Consider the following 7,067-nt stretch of genomic DNA (forward strand, 5'->3'; position numbering starts at 1 on the left):
TTTACAAGTGATGAGAACAAAGCAGATCAAACTGAATGGAAAGTTCAGTGCTTATTGAAATGAAATTGGTCAGTTTTTTATTTTGTTGAGAAAAAAAATAAATGCGTTTCAAACCAATTTTTTAAATCTTAAGTTAAACCAAAAATTAGAAGAAAATGAAGAAATTATGCATTTGCACATAATTACAACTTATGAAACTGTACAAATTGTTTTAAGAAATTTATATTATCATTTAAGATTTGTACAGTGGTGGCTATGGAAGACTTTGTTAAATCATCCCTGTGTTTCCTCAGCAACCTCCTTTTCTGGGGGGAAGGGGGTTGGATCTAGTCATCCATTTTGGTCTGGTAGGGTAGAAAACTTTCAGTAATGTCTCATAATGCATCAGGTCTTTATTGTGGGCCTTTTGAGCTAATAGTCTTAACACAGTAAAAAAGAGAAATCAAAGGATTTTTACACTGGTTACTTAGAAAAGTAACCCGGGAAAAACAAGACAAATAAGACGAGAAAAATAAATATTCTGTGCATTAATTCCTTTCATAATAAAGGCTGGGTCCTTAATTAGAACAAATTTGACACTGGAAGCTGTGGACATGTAAGATGTGTCTATGCAGTCATGAAAATGCAAAAGACGGGTTATTTTTGAGAGACATTTCTTTAGATAAATGACTCAAGAAATTGGGACATGGAGTATTTCATCTGCCAGTTGGTTTGCTTTTAACCAAGAATCAGGAGTTGTTATCATTTTATGGGTCTTTGTTGGATTTCATGAAATGGCAAGTGTCGACATCATTAAACCAGCTGGTTTTGTAATAAAATTTGGAAAAGATGCTGGGAGATGATTGGGTTACCATTTTACTCTTGGAAATAATCTTCCCCATTTGGGATTGAGGAAGATCAGCATTTCTGGTTACCCAAACCACAAAACAGATTTTTCTGTGGATAATCAAAGAACTCTGATCTCCAGGTTTGTGAACCAAGCACCTTGTCTAAGCACATTTTTCCCCTAAAAGTAAGAGCATTTTATGTACATTCTAAAATTACATCCTTGTGGTTTCAGTGCTTTGTTCCACACTCATATTTTGCAAGTTTTCATTAGACCTAGACAAAAGACCTTTTAGCAAATTTATTATTAAAACAAACTGGAGCTAAGACATCCTCCATTGTGATCTTTTTATTGTATTGCAGAATGCTCTGCTGCCTAGTGTGAAAGTGAAGGTGCAAGGAAGGAAGGAAGGAGGTGCATTTACATGAGATACTATGTTCCCATAGAGACATAGAGTCAGTGGGCATGAACCATGACGCTGATGTTACTGTGCGGTAGCAATAAGTTTCTCATCTGGCAGCTTGTCCAGTGGCTCTTGCCACTGCTCTATCCATGGTTGAGCATGGGGGGCATGTGCCCCTGGATCTCTGTGGGTTGGGCGGGGCTGTGGCTCCACCATATTGCACTCCAGGTGGGCCGTGGAGGCTATGGGGGGCTACAGTGAATTTTAGCATGGCTGCAGCTCCACCATAGCCTCCTTTCTGCTGCCCATCCCATCTTGATCTGGAAACACATGCCCACCCATGCCCTGCTACCACTCGCCCGGCCAAGGTGGGGTGGCGGGGGCATGGGACAAAGTTGGTGCTTAGCTGGGAAGTGCAGGGAGACTGAGGATCCTGCTACTATGCAATGCTTGTCCAGAGGCAGTGCAGCAGCTCTGCCCCACCTCGGCTGGTCGACTGGCAGGAGGGGGTAGCCCCTGCTGCCAGCACCTTCCATTGCCCACCTGGAGTGCAGTCTGGTGCAGCCCCAGCCCTGCCTGCCCCTCAGAGATCTGGGGGAACACGCACCCCCATGCCCTCCCAGACCAGCAGTGGGAATAGCAGCAAGAGCCGCCAGATGAGCCGCCAGAGGAGCAACTCCCAAACTGGTGGTACACAGAGGTGGAAGCCACTCCATCCCCTCCCTGCACCCCCAAGCTGGGCAATGATTACCCCAGCCCCTGTCCCAGCCCCAATCCCTCCTTCATTGCACAAGAATTGACCTGCCCCCCCATGTCCCTTCCATCCCCACTCTCCCCTACCACAAGGGACTTACCAGCTGGAGGCAGCTGTGTCGAACATCATAAAATCGAAACCTGCACTGGAACCTTGAAACAGGGTGCACATTTATAAAGGCTGTAAGTGCCGTTCATCATAACTCAGAAAGGCATAAGCTGAGGACTGCCTATATAGTGACCATCTTTAAGAAACGGAAGAAGGAGGATCCAGGGACCTACAGACCAGTCCGCCTCACTTCAGTACCCAGAAAAATAATGCAGTAGGCCCTCAAGCAATCTATGTCTAAGCATATGGAGGAGAAGGAAGTGATCAGGAACAGTCAGGATGGATTCACCAAGGGCAAGTCATGCGTGACCAACCTGATTGCCCTCTATGAAGTGGTAACTGGCTCTGTAAATGTGGGGAAAGCAGTGGACTTGAAATACCTTGACTTCAGCAAGGCTTTTGATAGTGTCTCCCACAGCAAAGAAGCTAAGGAAGTATGGGTTGGATGAATGGACTGTAAGGTGAATAAAAACCTGGCTGGATCATCAGGGTTAACAGGTAGTGATCAATGGCTCAATGTCTAGTTGGCAGCCAGTATGTGGACAAGTTGAAGGGAGTCCAGCAGGAGGAAATGAAAATGGTAAGGGGCTTGGGGCACATGACTTATGAAGAGAGACTGAGGGAATTTGGGCTTATTTAGTCTGCAGAAGAGAAAAATAAGGAAGAATTTAATAACAGCCTTTAACTACTTGAAGAGTGATTCCAAAGAGAATAAAGCTAGACAGTTCTCAGTGGTGGCAGATAGCAGAACAAGGAGCAGAGGTTTAAAAACCGGCACCATACCTACAGGTTAGGGAACTCCCCTCCTGTCAGCATGGAGGCGGAAAAGGATCTTGGGGTCATCATTGACTCCAGGATGAACATGGGCAGTGTGGGGAGGCAGTTAGGAAGGCCAACTGCACCTTGTCATGCATCCACAGATGCATCTCGAGCAGTTCCAAAGAGGTGATCCTCCCCCTCTATGCAGCATTGGTCAGGCCGCAGTTGGAGTATTGCATCCGATTCTGGGCGCCACACTTCAAGAGGGATGTCGACAGCATGGAGAAGGTCCAGAGGAGGGCCACTCGCATGATCAGGGGACAACAGGGCAGGCCCTATGAGGAGAGGCTACGGGACCTGAACCTGTTCAGCCTCCACAAGAGAAGGCTGAGGGGAGGATCTAGTGGCCTGTTATAAACTAGTCAGGGGGGATCAGCAGGCACTGGGGGAGACACTGTTCCCCCAAGCACCACCAGGAGTGACCAGGAATAATGGTCACAAGCTGGCAGAGGGTAGGTTTAGGTTAGATATCAGGAGGCGCTACTTCACGGTCTGGGCAGCTAGGGTCTGGAACCAGCTTCCAAGAGAAGTGGTGCTGGCTCCTACCCTGGGGGTTTTTAAGAGGAGGTTAGATGAACATCTTGCTGGGGTCGTTTGACCCCAGTACTCTTTCCTGCAATGGCATGGGGGGTCGGACTAGATGATCTGCTCAGGTCCCTTCCGACCCTAGAAACTATGAAACTATGAAAATTGCAGCAAAGGAAGTTTAGGTTAGATATTAAGAAAAACATTAACACTGGGAGGGTGATGAAGCACTGGAACAGGTTGTGGAATCTCCACCCTTGGATATTTCTAAGGCCCAGCTTAACAAAGCCCTGGCTGGGATGGTCTAGTTGGGGATGGTTCTGCTTTGAGCAGGAGGTTGGATGAGATGATCTCCTGAGGTCCCTTCCAACCCTCATTTTCTATATGATTCTAGGAAAGAATGCCTTTCAAAGGCAACTACTGCCTATTTCCCCAAAGCAGTATTATGAGATTTCAAGAATTTTACTTGCATTTCCCACTACACTGAAAATAAAATAAAAATAAAACTTAAAAGTAAAGTTTTTAGTTTATAGAAATACTATTTCTAGGACCCTGAGATTCCACACCATAAGGTTCTAGGGGCTTCTGTTTTCTGCCAAGCTTTGGGCAATGCTATTATCATATATTGAAAATCAAAGGAGTTTTACACACCCTTCAAGCATTATTACCGGGTAAACTTATTAAACCAAATTTAACAACCTTATTATGGAACAATCTGCGGTATAGCTAAATAAGGCTTACTGCAGCTAATGTATCATTGTTGCAACCTGGTTTTATCTAGCCCTAACAAATGCAATTTTGCTTTGTGCATGCTGCTGCAAACATCATTTCCCTAAGTAGACCCTTTGATCACATCATGCATTTCTTAGTATTCCTTCACTGGCTTCCTTCCCCCTTCACCCTTTATTCTCTTCATTTTAATAAGGTCTTTATGGCCTATCTAATCCTGACTTACTATCTCTCATTCAGTACCAAGACTGTGACCCCTGCTTCTTATGAGTCCATGATTTCAGCCTCCATCATCGTTTTTTAAATCATCAACAGCTTGATTCTTCCTCCCATGCCATCCTTTATGGTCAAGTATAACTTCCCATAAAACACCTGCAAAGTTATCTCATTAATCATTTTCAGATTCTTCTTTAAAATTCTATTTCAGTCATGCAGGTGTACTGAGACCAAAATCTATCTTGCTAATCAATGTTGCTTCATTGTTTCCTTCTGTTTGTGTTTTTCTGTTAGCCCTTGTCTTGTCTTAGATTGTAAGCTCTTTGGGGCAAGTAACTTTTTTCTTCAGTGGGGTCCTGATTCATGACTAGGACTCCTAAGCATAATATTAATGCAAATAAAGGAATATATAGATAATACTAATACATTTGAATAATGGAAGCAAGCACCTTTTTTTCCCCATATCTTGAATACTTTACATCTTTAAACATAATTTTCTTCCAAAAATGTCTTAGCTTTATACTCCAGGTAGGAGGGCAGGCAGAAAGTAGGGGCTAGTTTTAAAAACTGTAAATACATTGTGTCCGTACATCATCTAAAAGCTATTGGATAGAAAACTGTTACTTTTGGCGTGTTTAGTGGCTTTGGCTTGTTGGTTAAGAAACAGTATTTTCCTTGCTTAACTCAAAGGAGATAAAATGTCTCCTATAGTTCAATCAAAATTGACCAACAGTATTACATTCAGTGCCAAGCTATTACCACAATACCTTTAAATAGCTTGGGATATGTCTTCAGATATTTGCTATTGTCTGTGAAAAGAAATATACTAGGTATGTGTTGTACAAATGTCACATGAATGAATGGAAATATCACTTAAGGTCAATTATTAACAGGTCAGTCTGCTGCTATCAAAACGTACAGCATTTTTACAAGGCTCTTGTAGGGGCCAAACCCTGTGCAAATTATAGTGAGGTGTGGTATATAAGAAGGGAATTTAAAAAGGAGATAATAGGATAGGCTGAAGAATAACATAAATTAAAACAAACCTTCCAATTTCTTGTGTAATACAATGTGATCTCACTGCGGATAATTTTTATTATTATTGTTACAAGGTGACACACACTATTTTTAGGACAGAATTATAATTCATCCTGACAGTCATCAGCAAACAGCATGACAAGCAAAATGCAAGCAGATTACTTTGGTAATATTAAATAGATGGGCAGATTCTTTTTTGCCAACTAATGTTCACAATGTGTCAGGGGCATTCTTTCTGAGAACACAAAAGATCCATAAGTTTTAGTATATTTATAACATTTGATGGAAAAGTTTTCTCCTTTTGACATCTATAGATTTTTTTCCCCTAGAGAAACAGGCATGGAACAACATCACAAATAAATTAGAAAAATTATAAAAAAAACCCACCAGTCATAGCAGAAATGGCAAAGGGCCAAAACCAGCATATAACAAACTCTTTTCATTATGATTTTAAAATAAGGTTGTCAACCTGATTTGAGTTTGTTTTCTTTCAGAAAATCCCCAAAAGTGCAATACATGCTCAGAAATACCATACAGATATTTTTAAAAGATGGGTGAGTGAGAGAGAAAATATATTTACAGATTTATCAGGTAATTACACATATCCCACGTGCTATAATTTTCAGCTGAATGAGAATTATGTGCTTTCATTTTTTACTTTCTAAAACAGCAGCTACCCTAGTAAAATGCCTTAGAGGTGGGAACAGAATATAGGCTGCATCCACTGCAACCAAGTTATCTGAAGATATCTTTGTTAATTCTCTACTCGCATGCTGGTAAATTTCTGGAGGTGAGGTTGCTTAGAAATGAAAACATGCAAATACATACTGAAGCAGCCTTTAGATTTTGAAGACAGTGTTATTTCTTCTGATGAACCATGACAGCAATGAAGTGGCTGCCATCAAATTGCCCTTCCCCCAGCGATCAGAAAGAAACATTGAAGTGTAAATGACTTACTGCACCATCTTCTCCCGAAAGACACCTAACATTAGATCCACAATTACTTTCCTGGTGTGTGCCTTCAGTTCCAAGACGACTCCACTCATCTCAACACTTTGAAGCTTCTAAGAGGCAGAATTCAAATGTGACAGTAGCCTTTCATTTGCTCTCTCTATCTCGGCTTGCCCTTTTCAGAACGTGAGGTTGATGATAATTTCTGGTAATTAAATGAATGGCAAAAATATAAAAAGACAGAAAGAATGTAATCACTTATGACTTGTTTTTACAAAGCAATGTTTCTTCCATTACTCCTGTAACCAGTTTGCAACACAGCAACAAAAGTGGTTTGCATATTTTCATTATGAAATCCATTTAGCACTCCCCATATATTTTCTAATAAAATGCATACATTTCAAGTGGAACCTTGCCAAGGGAAGGGGATTCTTTGTAACTCAAACAACTGTGATTATAATAAAACAAAATTTGCACAGTTGGCAAGCAATTGTATTTATAATGGATTTGATCGTGCCTTTCCCACAAGTTCTCTGCATGAGATGGGCTGGAGATGTGCTATCTCAGGAACAGCATACAGAAAGGACAATGAACTGATTTACTAGATGATAACATATATAAACTAAAAGGCATATCTCTCTGTGCTTTCCCCTTGCTTTTGGTGAGAGGGAGTGGGGAGTCCTTCAGTGTGGGATATA

The 7,067-nt window shown here is 41.5% G+C and overlaps 1 long non-coding RNA gene across 1 annotated transcript in view; it reads right to left on the minus strand.

Moving 5' to 3' along the window:
- Positions 1–6,642, minus strand: part of LOC149873045 (uncharacterized) — a 236,741-nt gene extending 230,099 nt beyond the window's left edge. The window contains exon 1 of the long non-coding RNA XR_016439833.1: positions 6,376–6,642. This is a non-coding gene — a long non-coding RNA (uncharacterized LOC149873045). The remainder of the gene's footprint in view (positions 1–6,375) is intronic.
- Positions 6,643–7,067: the final 425 nt, after the last annotated feature.

Source organism: Crocodylus siamensis, chromosome 1 (assembly GCF_052110815.1).
Source record: "Crocodylus siamensis isolate JL-2025a chromosome 1, ASM5211081v1, whole genome shotgun sequence".
NCBI lineage: Eukaryota > Metazoa > Chordata > Crocodylia > Crocodylidae > Crocodylus > Crocodylus siamensis.